Source organism: Tamandua tetradactyla, chromosome 2 (genome assembly GCF_023851605.1).
Source record: "Tamandua tetradactyla isolate mTamTet1 chromosome 2, mTamTet1.pri, whole genome shotgun sequence".
Classification (NCBI taxonomy): Eukaryota; Metazoa; Chordata; class Mammalia; order Pilosa; family Myrmecophagidae; genus Tamandua; species Tamandua tetradactyla.
Window position 1 is genome coordinate 98476974 of NC_135328.1, and position 22881 is coordinate 98499854.

Genomic DNA, 22881 nt, shown 5'->3' on the forward strand with positions numbered 1-22881 from the left:
CCGGAAGCCCCGGGCTCCTCCAGGAGCTTTGGAGGGACCTGCCAGCTCCGGGGGTCTCTAGGTCCCGGACCCACCCTATCCCCGCTCTCCGTCCTGGGCACGCGGCGGCGGGACAGGTCGTTGTGTCCCCACGCACCGACTCCCGCGCCCAGTCCAACAGCAACAGAGGCTCCCGCCACCGCTGCAGCAAACCCGTCTGGCTTCCTTGCAGGGCGTGCGGGGATGGAGCAAGGGGGTGGAGAGAAAAGGGGAAGAGCCTGGGCGGCCGGCGGGCGGGGCCTGCAGCCTCTGCGAGCCGCGGCAGCCGCCACACCACCAGCTCTCTGCGCCTGGGTCCGACTCTGGCTCGCAGTGCGCTGGGACCCGCGCTGGTGCCCCGGGGGCGCAACTGCTCCTCGGCCCCAGGACCCCTAACGCGCCGAGGCCAAGCTGCGCCTGGCCGCGGTGTCGCTCCAAGCCGTGTGGGCTTTGGCGGGGGCTCGCTATTCAGTCTGACCGGAGGACTGGCGGGGAAGGAAAGGGAAAGCGCGGATACACACTCTGACCGCGGCGCGCGCGCATTGCACACTCACACCCGCGCGCACCCGCCGAGGCGCGTCCGGGGAGAGTTTGGCCCGCGACTAGGGCCCCGGCACCTGCACGCCCCCGCGCTGCGCTTGCGCCCGGCCGGCTGCCCCCCTAGCCCCGCCCGGCCCTCGGGTCCCTCGCTTGCACAGCTCCTCCTTCGCCTGGGGGAAGCAGCAACATCCCGATAACTTGCAGACTGTGGCGCAACTGGTCTCGATAGCAAAAGCTGCCCGGGTAAGGTAAGTTTCCTGCGCGTCTCCGGCCCCTCCTCCCTAGACCCTCCAATGGGCTCCGGGTTGAGGGTTCTGTTTCTGATGAATTCTGGCGGTCTCCCTATCCTCCCATATTGCTCGCCCGCGTTGTGCTGGCGGTGGGGTGGAGGGGCGCGCATGGCTATCGAAGCGGGACCTTCGTTCCTTGGGGGCCACCACTGCGCGCTCCCCGCGGGCAACCACCCGCTTGTCACCCGATTCTTCGGGCCGCAGTGACGCTCGGAGATCACTCTGGGTTCTTTTTAAGCAGGAGCCCCTTTCCCTTTTCAAGGGAACCAGCAGTTTGGTTGCTGAGGAGAGAGGTCTCCCCACCCTCCTCCAGCACTCAGCAGCGGCGAACTTGTTAGGCACCCCTGAGATCTCAAGAGGGGCTTACGCGAGTCAGTGTTCTGGTCATTTCTGGTGCGGGAGCCGGATTGAACAGGTGCGGTATGGTTCTCAGCCTAAATGCAGCAACAGACTTCTGCGTTTCCCCTGCTCCCCCCACCCCCCAGCTCCGTCAACGTGACGCTTCAACATCTGGGGTCAGGGGGTGGGAGTGTGGGGGTCAATGGGAAGGGTGAATTCCAGGGTTTTACTTGTCAAGCTGATGCCTGGAGTCGCCTAAACGGAAGGTAACAAACGTCGGCTTATTTCACATCTATGCAGATGAGCATGTTGTCATTGCTTACCGCTCTCCACCCCCCCTCCCCGCCCTCCCCGCTCTGCCCACTCCAGCTCGCTTGTTTCTGGTTTCTGGTGCCCAGCGTGGTTGAATAGAAACCTGTTTCAGAGAAGTTGTTTGGATAAACAGATGAATTCTTTGACCTAATCTCCTGGAACCAGGGCTTCAGAACAAGGAAATGCTAAGTACTTTGATGCTTTAAAGACAGAATGTTGCAGACCAAACTTAACATCCTTTCCACCACCACCACCCTCACCACCACCGCTCTGACATTCTCAGCCTCCTGCAGGCCTTAGCTGCAAGATGAATGACCCTTGAGGGATGGCTTCAGGATGTGCTAACCTAGTGCAGGGAAGAAACTGTCCCGGCATCAGTACTCCTGCGTCTAGGTTTGGGGAACCCCCGTTGTCCCTTTCGTGAAGAGCCTCCACTCAGATTTCTCTCTTGTCCTGAGGAGGATGCTGAAGTGTTCTGCAGTTTTGAAGTAAAGAAAAGCTAAAGGGTTGGTTTCATTATGACTCTAATGTAATGAAGTAGAGTGGTGTTATGGACCCTTTTGTCAGAACATTTTCCGGCCTTCCAGGGAGCCTCTGGAAAAAACCTTTCCCAGCCAAATCCAAGTTAGTAGAAAATGAAGTAAGCATCATGTATGATCTTTGAGCTGAGGGAATTGGTGTGCTCTGTGTAAAATAGTGTGAGCAGAGACTTATAAGGATTGAGAAAGCTGCTCAAGTTTGATGTGTTATGACATCTTGTTTAAGAAGGAAAACCATAGAACACTGAATGATAAAATCATTCTTTACTTTTTTATCCAAATGAAGAAGGCTAGAGGGATTTAATAATACCTTACTTTTGCATCAATAACTTGCAATATGTGAATGCTTTCCAGTGTTCTCTCATTTAATTCCAACCATTTCTGTTAGAGGCAGAGCAAGATTATTAACCACATATTTCATAGGAGTAAAATGATTCTCACAGGTTCAGTGACTTATCAGGGTAACAAGTGGCTGGAGTTAGAGTCACAGCCAGGTTCTCTGTTGTAATGCAATCCTCGTTCTGGACTTGTATAATGCCTTCAGAATGGTCAGCATGTTTGCATTTATTGTGGTGTGCAGTCTCATGGTGAATTACTATTCACATTTTACAGATAAGGAAACTGAAGTTCATATACAGAGTCAGGAGTTCTCTGTGTTATGTCTAATTTAGGGGAGTCTACAAGACTAGAACTCAGATCTCCATTGCTTTGTGTATTATGTCATTGTTCTACTCCTGATAGCTATGAGGACATGATGTGGATACTGTAATACTGTAGGCTGGTCGGCACGCAGGCTGGTGACCTGGGTTCCACTTCTGGCACCACCTTTGGCTGTGTGAACTGGAGGAAATCATATCATTGGTGAGCTTCAAGTCTCCCAGCTATATAACAAAGGGCTTGTATTACATTATCTTTTTCCTTTCTGTGCTGTTTCCCAATGTATTTATTATCCGGTGTCATCATTTTCTTTAGGGAAAGGTAAGCTTTTTCTCTGTATCAACTGAGGGATTTAGTTAATTACCTATTTCAACTTCAGTTTAGCCCTTTCCCCCTTTTCTCACCACTTCTTTTCCTGAAGAGAGAGAAAATCCCAAGTGTACTTCTGCTCAACCTCTATATGGTTAAGTATTAGTATTTGACTTAGAAATAGTCTGAGGGCTGAAGTACTGTAAAATACATGTCCATGTTTACTTGGATATTAGACAGCCAACTCTTATCTTTTTTTAGCTTTGTGATTTGCCTGTAGTAAGTGTTCAGTATGTAGCTGTTGAATGACTGAAGGAGGTGAGTTAAATCACTCATGAGGAAAACACATGCTGTAAAACATAGAAAGCATCTCACAATGTGTATTTCCAATATCTGCTCACACATCAGAGAATTTACCTATATGAGGTGTGCCTCCTGAGGCCAGCAGGTACAGTGTCTCACTGCTCTCCTTCGTGAATGTCTCATGTGAAGATGGGTTTTCTTTCTTCATATACACAACAAACTCATGGCATCTATGTCATGCATTTTTGTCCCCTCCCCTTTAAGTGTAAGTAATGTGTAGCTGGCTAAAAAGTACATTGCTAAAAGTGACATGCCATTTTATGAACAAGTATGTCTTGAGATGGAGAAACCAGCCATCTTTTTTTTTTTTTTTATGGGGTACTGAGTAAGTTTTAGCAGATGATAATACTGGCTGTGGTTGCACAGGGGGAACCTAATTATCAAAACCAACCTAGTTTCTCTTCCCTTTAGGAATCTCTCTTCTCTTTCTACCCTTCCTTCCTATATAAAGAAAAGTTGTGTTTTCGTTTTTAGAAGGGTGACAATAAAGAATTACAAGAGGTTTTAAAGTATCACTGATGGATCCAGCCATTTATTTTTGGGAGTGAGGAATATTTCTTTCTTATAAAAGAATTCAAATGTTGATTAGTTCTAAGACTCACACTTTTCATGGGTAAGAAAGTAGAGGCTGAGAGAGGTGAATGGACTTGCTCTGGCAGTCACACAGGTGTTTAGTGTAAGAGCCAGGGCTAACGTGGAATTCTTAAGAAAGTTCATATTCAAGGTTATGCCAGGGTTTTTCTATGGTGAAGGTGCAATATTTTACTTCAAAAATTCATAGAAGTTTGCAGAAGTCTTCTGTTTACTAGTAATTACTAGAGAGGTGGCACATTTTAAAATAATTTAGTATGCACATTTAAACATTTCTTGTCCAAATACCATTAAAAAGGAAATGTTTGCCCACTGTCATCCCTTCATCTTGGTTTATATACATCCTTAGACTCAGAATTATTATTTTGCTAACCAGTGCTTGGAGGGAGGAAACTATTTGGATAGAAACACAAATGTATGCTGGTTTTCTAAGCTTTGCTTCCTGGTAAATAAAGCCAGAAGCCAAAGGTGGCCCTGTCATACAGCTGGTAAAGTCATAAATATGTATATATTTAATTTGCATTTGCATTTTGCGTGTACTCCTGTTAAATGGTGAACGAGAACATCTGATATCCTGGAAAAATAATTTTTCCCCTTATGTCTGAAGCTTTCATTAGAGTTACTCTGTAAAAAATTAAGTCCTAAATGTATTTGTGGCAGAAGCATGTTCTGTTTATATCATGTGCATTAACTGGAGTTGGAAGAAATCTTAATATTTATTTATTTAAGCAGTTAGAACAGTACATTATGTAGCTCAGCTGTTCATTTGTGAACTTATCTATAGAGCAGGATGTGTTACTTTCTTCTGAATACCAGGGAAGTCAGGGAGGGGGGACGGGAGTAATGTAGCTTTTTTGCTGTATTTAGTATTTTTCTTTTTTCAGATAAACTTTAAATTTTACATTGTCAATTGATGAGATTTTTGAAGTGCTGAGTCTTACACGATTGACTGCCATTGATGAAGGGTTTTATTCAATCAGGTTCTTTTCAATTTAAAAGATTAGACCAGAAAAAACAGGCTTGATTTTGTGTATTATGTTCTCAATTGCGTCTACTTCTGTGGAACTTCATCAGAAGTATTTAAAGGAGATCATGATACTGGAGAACACAGGAGTCATATTGGAACTAGGTTATCTTGGGGAATTTTAAAACCAAGATAGTGATTGAAACATGGTTACATGTTCAGTCAGCTGGCAGTGCCTTGATATTATTTTGAGTTAAAAAAACAAAAGCAACCCACCCTTGAATGGGCAACCACATGGTGTGTTTCTTTTTGTAGCAAGTCTTCTGTGATGTTTATGGGGCTGAATAAAAATGGGAATGCAGTATGTTCCTGGGAGTATACATAGTGGGTGAGCAGTAAGTTCTTGAGATTTCTTTTCTGCAACATTTTTAGAAATTCAGTTGTGAAATTGTAATGAAATATAAAGCTTTGAGTGTTTAATATTGTTCCCACTTTAAAAATGTATGTGTCGGGGGTAGGGGTTGGCAGGGTACGGAGGACACGTTGGCCTAGGAAGTGTAAGTATCTGGAATTAGAGCTAAAGTTCAGAGATGGACTATAGGAAGTTCATTAGTTTGGTAAGAAAAAAGTGATACTTAAGCCTTTGCCATCCAGTCCTCCTGAGCAAGAGGTTTCGGGAGGAGTATAAAATTATGGCCAGCCATAAAAATAAGTTTCTGTGCTTCATAGACAGAATGGCACAAGAAATGCAATAGATTCAAAATGTTGGGTAATGGATTTTTAAAATTTACTACTCATTTTTTTCTTCCCCTTTTTTTAAAACTATGCCTACCATCATGATCTATTACACTTGGCAGTAAAGTAAGGAAACAAAAGTAGCAACAATTAAAAAGAAGCAATAACATGACCTCTTTGAGGGAGTTAAGCAAATATTTGTTAATGAATAAAGTTAGGCATCATTGTTTATTTGTCTTTGTATTCTTGGACCTTAACATTATGCCTGACAAGTGATGGGGATTTAATAAAAAAAAGTGTATTGAACTATTTATGTACCCAAATGAGTATCACTCTTCAAAGCCTTGGGACGTTTTATAATTTTATTCTAATGATTCTATTATTTTCCAAACCATTTTAGTTTATCAGGCAGGCCGATAGATACTAATTTCAATAATAGGTAGTGATCTTTCATTTGTTACCATAAATGGTGTTTTTCACCAGACCACCGATCGTTTTTTAACCAGACTGCCTAGGAATAATGTTTGGTTACTTCTCTTCTTTAATAAAAATAATAACATAAATGTAAAATGTGATTTTTTTTTAAGTCTCTGGTAAACATATTTTTAGCATGCCCAGCATGGCTTAGCAGCAAGTTTGGCTCAGGGTACACATGAGAAGAATGGACTTTAAGGTTCCTTAAGTTAGTTAGCTTAATGTCATCTTCCCTATATGTTTTATTCACTTGTCACACTGACTATACGTTTACTTATTACTTGGTTTTCTGTTGCCTAACCCCAAACTCACACTCAACTCAAGATAATAAGCCCTTTGAGGGCAGAGGCCATAGTTTTTTCTTTACTGCTATTTTTCTTGTGCTTGGCACATGGTAGATGCTTCGCAGATATTTAAATGAATGAATGAATAAATCCCATCCATCCTCTCAAGATGAAAATGGACTACCCCTGCAGTCATTCGAGCTGAAGAGGTTCAGCTGTGAAAGAGTTATTACATGGCATCTCCATTAGAGTGACAACCTGGACCTCTAGGAGGAGGAAACACATTTATTTAGATGAATAAATTCTGACATGACTATGAAGTAGTGTCTCTATTAAAGAGTTAATTCTTTTACATTTACCCAAAGAGGAATAGTTGTGAGCAGATAGGTAGAAATTATCAAGCAAAGGCAAAGCATTCTGAAATTTAGAAATTCAGTTGTGAAACAGCTGTTAGTATGGAGTCTAAAAGAATACTGCATCATAATTATCATAATTTCTGATTAAGAACCTTGGTGATACCACACAAGGCAAAGCCTCATGTAAAAACTTCCAGCCCTAGCTGTTTTTTCTGTAGACATTAGATACATCAATCGTCCAATACCACCGAAGAAAAAGTGTAGTCCTCAGGCCAGCTACATCAGTATCCCCTGGAAACACCTCGAAATGCAAATTCTCATACTCCTTCCCCTGGACAACTGAATCAGAAACTCTGGATATGAACAGACCTCCAGGCAGTTCTGAAGGACACTCACCATTGACAGTAAGTATAAACCTCCTTTGAAAGGTTCATTATTGCTGCGTGAATCCCGGGGATGTGTGGAGAGGCTGCCCATCTGCTTGCCCCCTCAGGAATACCAGGGGAGAAATGAAAAATCTCCTTCTCCAGTCTTGAGTGTTTTGAAAACCACGTGGATCACAAGAGAACTAACTCTTGAGAATGGATTGGGTACCTAGGACTTTAGATAGTACACAGGAATCCCTGGCTAGTTACTGCTGCTGCCAGGTGCTGGCCTAGGAGACGGGCCAGGGTAGGTGGGTGATGAGCGTAAGACAATAGCTCCATGCATAACTTACATTTGGGATTTGCTTCAACAGAAAACCAGGTTGAGGCATGATTTTTGAGAGCTATTGGTTGTTTAGGAAGAGTAAAGAGTGATTTTCTGCCAATTCTGCAAGATGTTTCAGGTCAGTTAAATATACTAGATATTAATGGGCCCCATTGCCCAGGGACAGTACCAGGTGCTATGGGGCATACAACAAAGTATAAACATGGGCTGGTTGTCAAGCAAGGGACTGACCTTTATGAGTACTTATTTTATACTCCAGGAGTTTCTTGAGTGCCCTTTCATTTAGTCTTCCCCACACCCCTGCAAAGTGGGCTGTTAGAGGACAGTAGGGAAACCTGGTCAGGTTAGTAACTTGCTCAGGAGCAGAGAGCCCAAAAGTGATGGTGCCAAGGTTCCAACTCTGGTTTTCTGCTTTTAAAGCCCATACTATTTTCCCTGCTTCATGCTATATCATCTCAAATGTGGTTCTGGAGCAAGAGTTTTAAAAAGAACACATAAATGAATCTAAAATTTAGTATCTTCAACCTAAGCCTTTCCCTGGACTCCAGATTGCATAATTGACATTTGTACTTGGATATCTCAAAGTCTCCTCAAATTATGCATGTCTAAGAACAGACCCAAGACCTTTCCACTCCAAACCTGGTGCTCTGGCAGAGTTCCCTAACTTTGTGATGGGCACTAGCCCAAGGCCAACACTTCAGCCCCATCTTTGACGCCTCCTTTTTTTAAAAAAAAAACAACTTTTTTTTATTGTATAGTAGAACTTATATACAAAGCAAAGAAATAAAAAAGCAATCGTTTTCACTCTTCAAAAAGTGGTTACAGGACAGATCCCTGAGTTTGTCATGGGCTACCATACGATCCTCTCAGATTTTTCCTTCTAGCTGCTCTAGAATATAGCAGGCTAGTGGGCTTAAATATTTTTTTATCATCACAATTGACTTTTTTTTCCTTCTTTTTTTGTGAACAATAGCATATATACAAGAAAGCTATAAATTTCCAAGCGCAGCACATATTTCAGACTTTGACATAGGTTACAATTTCACAATTTTAGGTTTTTACTTCTAGTGGCTCTAAAATACTGGAGACTAAAAGAGATATCACTTTAATGATTCAGCATTCATATTCATTTGTTAAGTCCTATCTTCTATGTATAACTCCACCATCACCTTTCATTTTTCCATATCTCTCATTGGGGTTGTCTGGGCTATGGCAATTCTAGATTTTTGATATTGGAAGGGATTGACCCCTCCTTTTTTACCCACCACATCTAATCCATTGCCAGTATCTGTTGATTTTTGCCTCCTGACTATCTACCCCATTCACCTGCTTTTTCAGTGTATCAACTGATTTTATCCTAGCTTGACTGTTCTTCTGAGTCCACACTGCACAGAGTGATTGGCTTGGCATGGAGAGGACCTTGCACTCTGCTGACTGGAACTTTACTTCTCACATCCAGCCAGTCCCCTCGAGGAAGCAGACAAATTCTGGCCTCTGGGGCTCTCCAGGCTGAGTGGCCTTTTGAATTCTTGCATAGCCTCAGAGGACTTGTTCTGCCAAACAGTGTCCTCCTCTGATGACTTTGCTCTTCTGGAGTGTGCTCAGGTTCGCAGTCATAACTACAGTGGCATGGGATGAAAACTCCAGTTTGGCCCTAGGGACGTGCCAGTCCCACCTCAGTACCGAGTTCTGAAGTTCTGAAAGTGCTCTGGGAATCACCAAGTATGATCACGCATTTCTAACAAGGAGCCAAAGACTGCTCCACCAATTGCTGTTTTTTTTTCTCCTTTAAATTTTCTATTTTGAAATACTTTCAAACTCACAGATCTTGTCCAGAATTATGTATTGCATTTAATTGTAATAGTCTCTTTGGTTGTTCTTTATTTTCTCATTTTTAATTGTGGGAACATATATACAACGCAAATGTTTTCAGTTCAACCACTTCCAAACATACCATTCAATGGAATTAATCACATTCACAATATTGTGTTACCCTCACCACCCTCTATTACTAAAACTTTCCCATCTCCCAAACAGAAACCCTACACCCATTTTGCATGAACACTCTATTCCCCAAGGCCCCTGCCCCTGGAAACGTGTATTCTAATTTCTTTTTGTATGAGCTTACATATTCTCCATTATTTTCTTTGTAGTTAGCATGGACTTAAATTTAACATCTTAAATATTTAACAATCTTGCTTTCTTTGATACTAACATAACTTCAGTAGTATATAAAAAATTATGTTCCTGTATTCCTCCATCCCCCCACCTCTATGCTGTTTTCGTCACAAATTACATATTTATGTATTATGAGTCCAAAACTACTGATTTCTCATTATAGTTTATACATTTGCCTTGTAGATCCTGTAGGATGTACAAACCAAAAGATACCCTAGTACTGGCATTTATATTTATCCATGTCATTACTGTTACTGGAGATCTTTATTTCTTCATGTAGCTCTAATCTATAGTCTATTGTCCTTTCTTTTCAACCTAAGAATTCTCTTTCTCCTCTCTTGTAGGGCCAGTCTAGTGGTAACAAACTTCCTCAGCTTTTGTTTATCTGGAAATATCTTAATCTTGTCTTCATTTTTGAAAGACAATGTGCTAGATATAGAATTCTTGGTGGACAGTTTTTTGGTGTCGGTACTTTAAATATGTCATCCCCTTGCCTTCTTCCCTCCATAATTTTCCATTAAAAATCCATGCTCAGTTTTATTGAGACTCCCTTGAATGTGACATTCTTTCTCTCTTGCGGTTTTCAGAATTCTCTATCTTTGGCATTTGACAGTTTGATTATAATATGCCATGGTGTTAATCTGTTTGGTTTATCCTATTTGGAGTTTGTTAAGCATCTTCAATGCATATATTCATGTATTTTTTAAGTTTGGGACATTTTCAGCCTTTATTTCTTTGAGTTTTCTTTCTGGCCCTTTCTCTCTTTCTTCTCTTTCTGGGACTCCTACAGTGTGACTATTGGTACATTTAAAGGTGTCCCACAGGTTCCTCAGGCTCTGTTCACTTTTCTCCATAGTTTCTTCTTTCTGCTCCTTAGACTGGATGATTTAAATTATCTTATCTTCAGGTTCACTGAATATTCCTTCTGCTAGCTCCAATTAGCTGTTGAACCCCTTAGGGAATTTTTAATTTCTATTATTGTGGTCTTCAGTTCTGTTTGGTTCCCTTTTATACTTTTAATCTCTCTATTGACATTCTTTTTGTGTTCATCTATCATTTTCCTCCTTTCCTTTAGTTCCTTGGGCATATTTAGGAACAATATTTAGAAGCGTTTGTCTGGTATGTACCCGGTCTGTTCCTCATAATTGATGATTTCCAATGGTTTAGTCTTCTCCTTTGCTTGGGCTAGTGCTTCCTGTTTCTTTGTATGTTTTATAACCTTTTCTTGAAACCTGAGCATTTTGATATTTAATAGGTTATCTCTGGAGTTTAGGCTCTGGGATTCTGTTCCTTAAACTGGTATCCAGTCACTTTTCCTTGAATGCCAGCAGCTAACAACAAAAAAAAGGACAAAAATAAAATCCTTTCCCAGTCTTTGTTGATTGACTTGTGCAGTTGCTCTCCTTCAGAGCTTACCTATGCAATGGGTTTGGTGAATAGCCACAGGCCACAACATATGGACCTCCCTGATCCTTTCTGTGTATGAGTTTTGTCTTGGGCATGTGGGAATGGCCCTGGGAATTCCCCTGTTCATATATTCCAAATGCCCCCTCTTCTCTAGGGAAGTTTCCTTATGGTCCTGGGCACAACACTATGGCCTACAGCCAGCAATCCCTTGCCCCAGACAGCATGACCCGACTGCTCTCCCACAGTGTTCTGTAGGGGAGCTTTGTGAACTACTTTCTATACACAGGGAAAATTTAAGGATGGTGAGTCCTTTAGGCCCCAATCATACAGATTGGGCCAGAGATACGCATGCTCCTGGTATGTGCACAAGGGTTACTTTGCTCCTCCAGAACCAGAGCCAGGAATCCAGGGTGGGAGAGTGGCCGACTCCACCCAAGTCAATGTGGTGCCTTAGAGGGGCCAGGCAGGGCAACATGAGATCCAGTGCTTTTATGTAGCCTTTTTCACAGATCAGCGCTTGCCCTGGTACTGCAGGGCTTTAATTGTTTTCTGGAGCTTTGAGAAAGATGTTTTTGTCAGTTCTGCTTATTCTTCCAAGCTTCTGTGGGGGAATGGAACCCTGAAGTGTCTCACTCCATCAACTTGATTGGGGTAGGCTCTGCACTGGGTTTTAGTTGGCTTTCCAACACACATTTGTGGCCACCTTAGTGGAGAAACAATCTACCAGCTAGAAGTAAAACCTAACCCTATTTTAAAAAGTGCTTGTCTCTAACCCTTGACTTTGGTTTATCCTGGCAGCTTTGGGAAGAAGGTCCTGGATTGCTTTTCATAACTGGCAAGATGGGTACTGAAGAATGGCCTGAAATCCATTCTCTGTGCTTCCTCATAATAGAAATCAGTTGGAACAGCTGGAGGAAAATTTAAACTTTGGGGGTATGGTAGGCACGTAGAATGCATGGATCTGCCCCAAACTCTTCAGTAGCCTCTATTCAACTTTGCAAGCTGCCAGAATGTGATATACCAGAAATGGAACAGCTTTTTAAAGGGGGAATTTTTTTAAGTTGCTAGTTTACAGTTCTAATGCCGTGAATGTGTCCAAATTAAGGCACCAACAAGAGGTCACCTTCACTCAAGAAAGGCTGATGAAGTTCAGGGTTTCCCTCTCAGCTGGAAAGGCACATGATGAAATCTACCAGCCTTCTCTCCTGCTTTTTGTTTCATGAAGCTCCCCTGGGGGGCATTTTCCTTCTTCATCTCTAAAGGTCTCTGGCTGCATAGGCTCTAAAGCTTTTTCCAAAATGGTTCCCTCTTAAAGGGCTCCAGTAAGCAACCCCGCCTTGAATGGGTGGAGACATATCTCCATGGAAACCATCTAATCAAAAGTTACCACCCACAATTGGATGGATCACATCTCCACGGAAACAGTCAAAAAGTTCCCACCCAGCAATATTGAATGAGGATTAAAGAACTTGGCTTTTCTGGGGTTCACAACGGATTCAAACTGGCACAGCCTCCCATTTTGCCTGGAGAAAGGACACAGATCCTGAGGTGGTTTCTAGGGTCCTGTACAAATTGGGTCCTGCCTGTGGCTTCAACTCTTCACCACTGCTATGACCTCCATCCCTCTCCACTTACTGTGTGGGTTCCAGCCAGGCTGAGCACCTTCCAGTTTCTTAACCCACTGTGCACCTCATGTGGTGTTCTTCATACTTGTTGCTCCTGCTTCAGGACAGCTTTAGGGTTACCATGGAAGGAGGCCTTCACCACCTACCCCCATTCTTTGAGAGGTCCAGCAACCTGCATCCAGGAAATGGTTAATATTGTGATTACTTGATTCATTTTGCCTCCTTTAATAGCCCTGAAGCTGCAGAAGGGTAGAATCCACACTGGTGAGCTTTTCATCTCCATTGCCTCCTCAGCACTCAGGCTGGTGCTGGCACGTATACAATTTTGTTGAATAAATAAAGAAATGAATGCTGGTATGGTCACATTTTAAAAAAAAAACATTTTTTGGGGTAAATTCCCATTGAATAAAGGAAAATCTATAAAGACCATGAATAAGTCACCTCAAGTGCTGATGGCCTTTTTTCACTACCACCTAATCCCACAGCTGTCATCATTGACATTTCTATGGAGGTAGCTACAGTTGCCATCCCCAAGAATACTATCCAAAAGTCAGCATACAGTGTATTTCTGGAAGCATATCCAAGATGCTGGTACTTTTATTTGCTTGGGGGAGGTAAACTGGATATCTGGGGGGACGAAGTTGGGAAGGACGCTTTTCATCATATACCTTTTGTATCTTTTTATTTCTAACCATATATATGGATTGTTTATAAAATTGTGAAAGTAAATGGGGATAGGTTTCAAAGGGAATGTAAAGGGATGGAAATGACTGTATTTAGAGAAAAGAAGAGAGAGGTGCAATTGAAGGGAGGTTGTTTTGAGAAATGACTTCAAGAGTACAGATGTGCCACTAGGGTCTGCTTTTTCTCTGCATGTCTATGGATTATTACAGGACTTCAACCTAAAGGGTCTTCCACACTGTATAGAAAAGATTTGCCTGATCTCCCCCAGCACAAATTATACCCATTAAATCTAAATATAAAGGCTAATCATAATAACTTAATTACTTAAGAGAAAAGCATTTGTTGAGGAAGGAGTTAGTTGGAGGCTAAGGTATTATCTCTGTTCAAGGGTATCTTTAGTATAAGAAACAAGAATATAGCACCCTACAGAAGCAAGGTTAATAGAAATTGACCTAACCTAAATTTACATTTAATCTTTGCATGTGGCTTTTTTAGTTATTGTATCACAGTTGTATTGTCAGTAAAGCAAAAGTGCCAAACCTTTATGGCCAAGTCATTGCCTGTAAGTAACACACTCTGTTGAAACCTAGTACATGTATAGACATATAATTGTTTGATCAAACCAAGTTTCATGAATCAATACTTCGCCATTCTACATGAGATGTACTTGATTATTTTCTTAAATGTATCTCCTCCTTTTCAGCCAAACTCCCCCAGGCTGCTGGTCATGAACAACCTAACTGATTTTGTTCCCTATTAATGGGGTTGAGCCCTGCAGTTTGGAAAACATGAATCTAACCTACCATCCCCTCTAGTGTTACCTATGCAGAAGCTCAGATCAAAGATGTAAGTTTATGGGGGGCCAACTATGCCTGCAGAAGCTTCTAACCCCCTACCCCCACACAAAGTTTTAACTTCAGTTGAGAATATGAAACTTGCAGAGTGGGCATGAGTTGGGGACAAATGACTCAAAAGGTGGCCTTGTCTATAATGTAGGAGAGATAAGCTGTGGTAATACAACATGGACTTTAAACTGGGAGATATCCATATTTTTTATGTATTGCTCACCTTAAAAGTCATACCAATTTAATTTTACTAGAAAGTAAATACTATAAAGAAAAATAAACACCTCACTTAAAAATATGCCAAGAACAATTTGACAGCATATTTTTTTCTTACCTGAAATTCATTGAGGCATCAGCCCTGTCCATTTAAATAGGCCATTCTAGCACAAAAATGAAAGGGGCTCAAAACAAGACTCTTGGCTACCACAGGACCTTTGGACAAGCTTTTCTATTTCAAGAATAAATATCTGATTACTTGTTCCTTTAAGCACCAGCATTTATCATAACCAGTTTTTGTATAGAAATTTTCCCTGAAGTTGTCATATCCTTTAAAAGAGTCTTTAAAACATTATGCAGCATAAAGTACATTTTTTATTTGATGATATAAGGTTGTCATTTTGATGATTGTACTAGGCTATAATAAAATGATAGCTTTAGGATCTATTCAAGAATATAAGGCTCTTTGCCTCTACACCAAATGGCCCTACTTTGATGTTTTGGAAAATCTTATCTTCTTTTTAGTGATTTATGTTTGGCTCTATGTCTCAGACTTTCAGCAACGGTAGCCCCTTCCCCATAATTGTTTGCTACTGCAAATCTGTGGTGATTGTGGGAACCAGATAACTCCCATACTGGAGAATTGTGTTTCCTAAGTAGATCTGTATTAGCCATTGGAATTGACATTAAAAAAAAAAAAAAGCTGCTTTTATGGGAGGGGCTCGAGTTCTCTTTGTGAAACAAGTAAGCTTTAGTTCTTTTTCATTCATTTAGTTCCATGGCCAATGACAAGCATTCTTCTCTTATATCCTGTTTTGAACATTCAAATAAATGAGGTGTTACCTTTTATACTCAGATATACCATGGTTTCTGTTTTCTTTCTTTTAATAAAATATTTAGACTGTGTTTTTCACTTTATGGTCTACAGCATGCTTTCATAGATTTTTTTCATTTAACTTAAACATAGTGATAATTTATGGATATTTTGGTGATAGTTTCTTTTTCAGCATTTTCTATCTTTAGAGGATATAGATTACCAAAGGTATTTCAACATCCTTTGGGAAATTGCATAGAAAATTTCTTCAGTTTTTCCTGACTTCCGTCTTCCATTGGAAAATAAAGTCTAATGCCCACAATAAAACAAGTAAGGTGAATAATGAAAACTTTAAACTCATTTTTAAGGCACGATATAAGCAGATGCGTCTTAGGTTTATGAATTCATAATGAGGAGGAGAAAAAAGCAATGGTGTCATTGCTTTGGCAAGTTATATTTAAGTAATGCCCTTTTATTGTTTTTCCCAAGACATATATTTTAGACTGAGCAGTAAAGATTGATGGAAAATGGAGCAAGTGGGAAATCAGAAAGTCTCTCATGTTAAGGGTTAAGAGAGAAATATGACTTTTGTTTGTTTATAGCAAATGGAAATTCATCTTTTGAGATTTGTGTACATTTGGGCGCCATTATTTAGTTTTGCAGTTTCCAGAAACTTCCTCCCCTATGTGGCAATTTATGATGTTAACATGATACAGCATTTCAGTTTGTACAAACTTCATGTAAGGAATAGTCACCTTCTACTTCTGTCAAAAGACTTCTGGTAGCACTTTAGAGCCAAATGTTAAGGCTCCTGCATGTGTGGCTAACGGCTTTAGACTACATCAGCTGCATTCCCTGGCATTACATTTTCATCTGTCTCATTTGTCTGCGCCCCCTCCCTCGACCGTAAAACCCCACAGGGTAAGTACTTGGTTTGGTTCACTCCTGTATCCCCAGCACCTAGACAAGTGCCTGGCACGAAAGATGGCCCACAATAAATACTTGTGAGTGAATGAATAATTTTCTTAAGCTATAACTTTTTCCTCAATTCCTTGCTCCCTCTTCCTTTTAAAAATTTCAACAGTCTGGCTTCTAGCCTCACCACTGCCTGGCAGTTTCTTTCCCAATCAGTGGCTTTGTTCATTTCCAAATCTTGACCTTATTTCCATCTCATGCTTTTTGGTCTGTAGCATTGAGAACAGTTTTATAACCTCTTGCCTTGCTCCCCCTTAGCCAATCGTCCACTCCTAGTACTCCAACCTTCTGTGAGAATGCTAGTTATGAAATGGTGCTCGACCTGTGTCTGTCGCCTTTTTAAAAACTATACTTGCCTTACTTCCCAAATTCTAAGTTTCCATCAAAGATCTCATTCTTTTTACCTACTTTTGAAATTTCAGCAGTTTTTTCTTTTTCCTCATCCCTGTGTCTGTGTAGCCACCAAGTCCTGAGGAGCTTAAAAAATATGTTTTCCCTTCTCTTTTCACCTCTATGTCTATTAACTCCTCTTACCTGGACTATTACAGCAGCCTCCTAAGTGGATTCCAGACCTCCGTTTCGACCCCCTTTGATCAATTATATAGTACCTGTTATCAGAGTCTAATTTTTGTCACTGTGTGCTCAAAAATCATGAGATGCTTTATTTTATCTGTAGGATAAAATCTGAATGCCTAGGTTTGGTCCGCAGTACCTTCCACAGGGTGTTAATTGACTGCTTATCATCACCGTCGTTGTCCAGGTCACCATAGTAGGTAGTATCGTGATGACAGCAACTAGGTTTTCCTGTGCGAGCGCCAACCTCACATTTTGTTTTAGATCAGCAACATGGGCTCCAATTCGGAAGATGAATTAGAAGAGAAAGAGACTGGAGACAGGGAAGCCAGTTTCAGGAGAGATGATGAGGGCCTGGGCTAAGGTTGCGAGGATGGGGAAGAGTAACTGGATTTGAGGTTCAGGAGGGACAATTTGTAGGACTTTGTTATTGCTTGAGTTTTGAGGAAATGGGAGTAGAGATGATTGTCTCCTTTTGGTTTGAGTGGCTGGAGAGAGTAGGAGGTAATGTTCAACTGAGAAATATCGAGAAGAGGCCGCATGTGTGTGTGTGGGGGGGTCTAGGCAGGAGGGTTGTGACATGCGTGTGAGATACCTGTGGGACATGTAGGTGCAGCGTGCATGTGAGGAGAGGGGCCCACGATGAAGACACCGGCTGTCAGGGCATTCGCCTCTGGGAAGCGATTAAGGCCGTGGGAATGGATGAGATTGGAATGCCTAGAGCTCATGGAGGTGGAGCATCCAGAAGGAAGCTGTATGAGTATGGACATGAGAGAAGTTCACGGTGGAGACAGAGTTATGGTCATAGGTCTCTGGGGAGAGTGATTAAAGAGCCATAGGATTAAATGAGATTTCCCTGAATGGATTTGCAGAATGAGAAGAGAAGATTGCTGAGAACTATCATCCCCTGACCTTAATTTGTGATTTCATTTCTCCATACTTTTGCTCCTTTATTTTCTCTTACTGAATGAACCTTCTTCTGTTCTCTTCTCTGAAAAGAAATAGCATCTGAGTTTCATGATCCCACATATATCCCACTGTTCTGAAGCTTTCTTTTATCCTGTCAATTCCCATGCTTACTTTAACAGAAGTGATTTCTCTGGCAAACTTTCCCTTAAGCCTTCTTGTTCTTGTGACAACTTGGGAGGTTTCCCTTGAGGCTCCCTTTTCATTTGTTCTCAGCTTATCTCCCCAGGCAGACTCAAGTCCTGTAGCAGAGACCCGGTTCTTTTCTGCTTCCCACCCAGCCTAACAGATCCAGTGCCTTCTACACACTAATTGCTCATACTACTTTTTTTTTTTTTTTTTTTTTTTTTTTAAGGAAAGACAGAGAGAAGGAAGGAAGGATAGAAGGAAGGAAGGAAGGAAGAAAGGGAAACATTTTTAAACATTTTCTTGTTTTATTGTATTCTGTTTCTCCGTTTTTGTTACATGGGCTGGGGCCGGGAATCGAACCGAGGTCCTCCGGCATAGCAGGCAAGCACTTTGCCCGCTGAGCCACCGCGGCCCGCCCTCATACTACTTTTTATTGATTTATTTTTATTCCCCTTTAGAAGAATGAAGCAAAAAAAAAAAAAAAAGAACAGCTCAAAGTTATATAAGGGTTTATATCAGCTGATGTACCATGAACTAAATTGAAAGTGCCTGTTTAAAATGTGTTTGTAGCTAGAATATTCCATTTTTCACTAAAAAAAGACATTGAATTGGCAAAACTGTCCACAAAACCAGTGTAGAATTTTTGCTTCTCATTTGTCATTCTCACTATTTTAAAATTTCAGAGGTAAAGAATTTATCCTTCGACAGCTGTCTTACACCTATTACAATTAATTAAAAACAGAGTTTATCTCCTGGTTTCATTGAGTCAAGCTTCCTGTGTTTTTTAAAAGTCATTTTGCATACGTTACACAGACAATATTTGGACCTCGTGTGAGCTCTTAGTCTGAGAACGGGGAATTGTGACTAAATCTTGTTCTTCTGCTGACATTTTGGTGACCTCTGGTAGAGTGGTGTACCCTCTCGTGTCCTCCCTCCGCCTTTATTTCTCAATTTATAGAATGGGAATCTGCACACCAGCCCCTGGCCCAGTTCAAAGTCACGTTGTGAGGACAAATGAGACAATAGCCTTTGAGGTCCCTAGAACTAAAACATCACGTGCTGTAGAAAACTTATTTTATAGGAATTGCAGAAGGAGGACAGACTCAGGACATCCACCTTTGTAGCCTTGGATAAACAGATCTGAGGCATGGAGTGCAGCATCTGCCATGGCAGGGTCCCATAAAAGAAGAATTCTCCATCCCCATCCCTTAGGGCCAAGGGTGTGAGTGGGATATATCACCGAAGTGTGATCAGAGTTCTGGAATTCAAACACAGCTCACAGCATGGATGAGGAGAGCATGCTTTTAAAAGAGTTGAATCTGGGGTATGGAGATTATCTGAAGAAAACAAAGCTCTTGTTTACTTGTTAGAGAAAAAGAATGCTGGTGGGCAGCAAATAATTCATATGATTGGGTCTTAATTAGGATGTGATACTCGAAGTATTAAATAAGTTCACTGTGTATTCAGTTTAGATTTTATGGTACATGGTTGTCAACTGAACCCACCTGGCTCTTAGCTATGGCGCCAGCATGGTTGACTGATGGATGACCCCCACAGCTGTGTGTATGGAAATAATTATCTGCAGTAATGACGAAAGAAATGCAACCTGAGGTAACGGAAGTTTAAAAAAATAAATAAATAAAAGACAGATTCCAATCTTAGTATGGCTATGTTGAATTAGAAATATTCACACATCATTGGTAGCATTCGAATTAAGATATACTTCCTGAAGAGTACCAGCAATATTTAACAAAAGCCATTTCATTGGGCATATCTTTTGACGCAGTAATTTACCTTTTCAGAGGGAAAATAATGAAAGAAAAAATCTATTAGAACAATGTTAAATAGAATAATGAAAAGCAAAAAAATAACTCTGACAATGGGGAGATGATTAAGCAATTATTTATAGCTCATAACAAGATATTATTTGCCAATAAAATACTATGCAAAAGTCTGTGTAAAACAACTAAAAAAAATGAGTCGCAGTATTTCGAAAGACTGCTTACAATCAAGTAGACAGATGCGGACCAGGAAGCACAGAGTACAGAAAACAATTTGCTTTGTTGATTTTGTTAAAATTGTATATTTGGCTATATATTCATGTAATGTGAAGAATATAGGAGAATATGATTCACTTAAAGAAAGGATGTCATAAAATGTAGGAAATAATACTTCAGGGTCAACTATAATTGGAGTGCCTGGTACTAACATGTACCTGGTACCAACAGTGCCAGGTATGCCCATGACAGTGCACTCTGTGATTCCAAAAAAGGTGAGAATGGGACAATTGAAGAAATACTCTTCAAGGCTAATGGAAACTAACGTCATTTTGCAATACATGAGCTGCATCAGCAGATGAGATTTATTTTTAGATTAAAAAGTTACTTCAAGAAAGGTTAAATCTATTACCACAGCCCATATCCAATCACAACAATAACAAAAATTTTAAATCCCTTTTTACTAACAGATTTCTCGATTCTTAACAAGTATCACATTTCAAGTAATGTCATATACAACTAAAGAAAAACAGAGAATCTGGGTAAGCCTCAGAAGTCACTGTAATGAAATTTGACCTGAAACATGTTGAGAAATAAAACTCTTTGAGCTTGTTACACCAGGTTGTATTTGAACAGGACCATAAATTCCAGGGAATTCATTGGGTTCTTAAAATGGGTGTGTAGGCTTTATGTATACACTAAGTACAAAACCAAATCAACTAGGATGGAAATAAGAAAAGTTCAAATGGAATTCCTGATTGTTTTAAATTTAGAATTTTAAAAACAGTGCTCAGATACTCTCTCCTTTCTTTTCAGGAGAAAGGATTATACCCAAGATGGGGCCAGATGGGGCCCTGGTTTCCTTGTAGTGTTAGTTGAAAGCTGCTCCTCCTTGTTGATCCTTTAATCATTAACAAGTAAACAGATATGACTTCATAATCACCACTGTTAAGGAAGGTTACCTTTAGCACAAGCCTGTGGTTCCCTTTCAGTATTGTGATAATTTGGTTTTGAGGGTCAGGTGTTATGTTCTAGTACTGCATTAAAATCTTAGAAGTTCTTCTGGAACTCTTGATGTCTAAATGTGGTAATATTTCATCAGTTTATGAATATGGGTTCTACCAACGTGATTTCTGATATTCCTGATGTCAGGATAGGATTTATATGTTTTGCAGGAAAAGGTGAGGAGAGGCGAAGCTGGTGTTGGATTATGAGCACTGTATAGGATCAAAGGTGATCAAGTCCCTTTGTCTTCCCAGGAAGTTACACCCTCTAAAATGAGGCTGATGATGCCCACTTCAGTGGATTATTGAGAGAATTAACTGAGTCAAGGATTATGGATAGTAGGACTAAGTAAAAGTTATTTCCTTTTACTTTTTATATGAAAAGCAATTGTAAATTGCCGAGGGCAAAAAAAATAATATTTAGAATGAGCAGGTCGGAAGGAGAGGCAATTACAAAAGCAAAGGAGGGATGTTGCCCTCAAGAAATTGATATTGTATTTGAGGAATCAGACAAACACACTTAATTATAAGATAATGATAGTAAATGGCAAAAGTTCTGGATGCAACTGGGGTTAGGGTAAAAACCTGAACCCTGGGTTCCACCTTCCATGGTGATTGTAGTATGTGATCATGGTTCTATCCAGATTTGAGGACAAGCTGTTGCAGAGGGCAAATACATCCTGTTAAATTATATGTGAGAAAGTCACATTTTAAAGAGTGATAACATGTTAGAATTATACTCTTCGTTTTTTAAAATTGACTTTTTCAGTATATTTCAGGAAGTATTTCATAATAAGCAGATTGCAGCCCTTGTGAAAACATGGATGAGAAAAGGTATAAGAAGTGAAGGAGATGACATTCAGTAATTTCCAGCTAATCTTAGTCTTGTGGGGATTCTCCACCACAGCTCCATTGAGGGACCATGTGAACTAGTCCTAAAGTAAAATTACTAGCAGCTCCTGGCATCTTTCCTGTGACACTGGGATAAATAGTGAGGAGGAGGGGATACAACAGTATTTATATTTATACCTCTCTTATTATAGGACTTCTCATTTTCTAGTATATATTTTCAGTTATTTGCAGGTATGTCTTATCTTTCTTACTGGATTATAAATTCCTTGAGGGAAGGATCTCTTGCTTGTTTTTTAATAAGTAAAACTTTGTCAAAACCATTTCCTCAGTATTCACAATTTGCAGTAGATGGAGGTGGCCTAAGGGTATATCAGTTGATGAAAGGAAGGGAAAATTGTGGTGTATACATACATACAATGGAATATTGTGTGGTTGCAAGAAGAAAGGAAGTTGTGAGGCATGGCTCTAAGTGAATGGACCTTGAGGAATATGTTGAGTGAAATAAGTCAGAAATGAAAAGACAAAAATTATATTGCCTCAGTCTTATGAACTCTGAGAATTGAATCTGAGAACATAGGTTATCAGGGTGAGCTGGTTTGAAAGGATTTGTGTACCCTAGAAAAGCCATGTTTTAATCCTAATCAATCCTGTGGGAGCAACCGTTTCTCTTAATCCCTATTCAATAATGTAGGTTGGAAACTTGATTGAGTTATCTTCACAGAGATGTGATTCATCTAATTGTGGGTATGAACTTTTGAATACAGGGGGATGTGACTCCACCCATTCCAGGTGGGTTTGATTAGTTTACTGGACTCCTTTAAAAGAGGAAACATTTTGGAGAGAGAGCCCCTTGAGAATGACAAGAGAACCACTACCAGCCTGTGACCTTTGGAGACGAAGAAGGAAAGCGCCCGCTTCATGAAGCAAGAGGCCTGGAGAGGAAGCTAGCAGACCGTGTTCACTTTGTGCCTTTCCAGTTGAAAGAGAAACCCTGAATTTCATCAGCCTCTCTTCCATGAAGATAACCTCTCGTTGGTGCCTTAATTTGGGCATTTTTATAGACTTGCTTTAATTGGGACGTTTTCTCAGCCTTAGAACTGTAAACTAGCAACTTATTAAATTCCCCTTTTTAAA

General features: G+C 40.7%; 1 protein-coding gene across 2 annotated transcripts in view; it reads left to right on the plus strand.

The window, feature by feature from the left end:
- Positions 1 to 300: 300 nt before the first annotated feature.
- Positions 301 to 22881, plus strand: part of PIP5K1B (phosphatidylinositol-4-phosphate 5-kinase type 1 beta) — a 484296-nt gene continuing 461715 nt past the window's right edge. The window contains exon 1 of one of the 2 annotated variants that reach the window (XM_077148356.1): positions 301 to 806. The gene's annotated coding sequence lies outside the window, so the exon portion shown is untranslated. The remainder of the gene's footprint in view (positions 807 to 22881) is intronic. The other variant, XM_077148359.1, reaches the window with a different exon arrangement.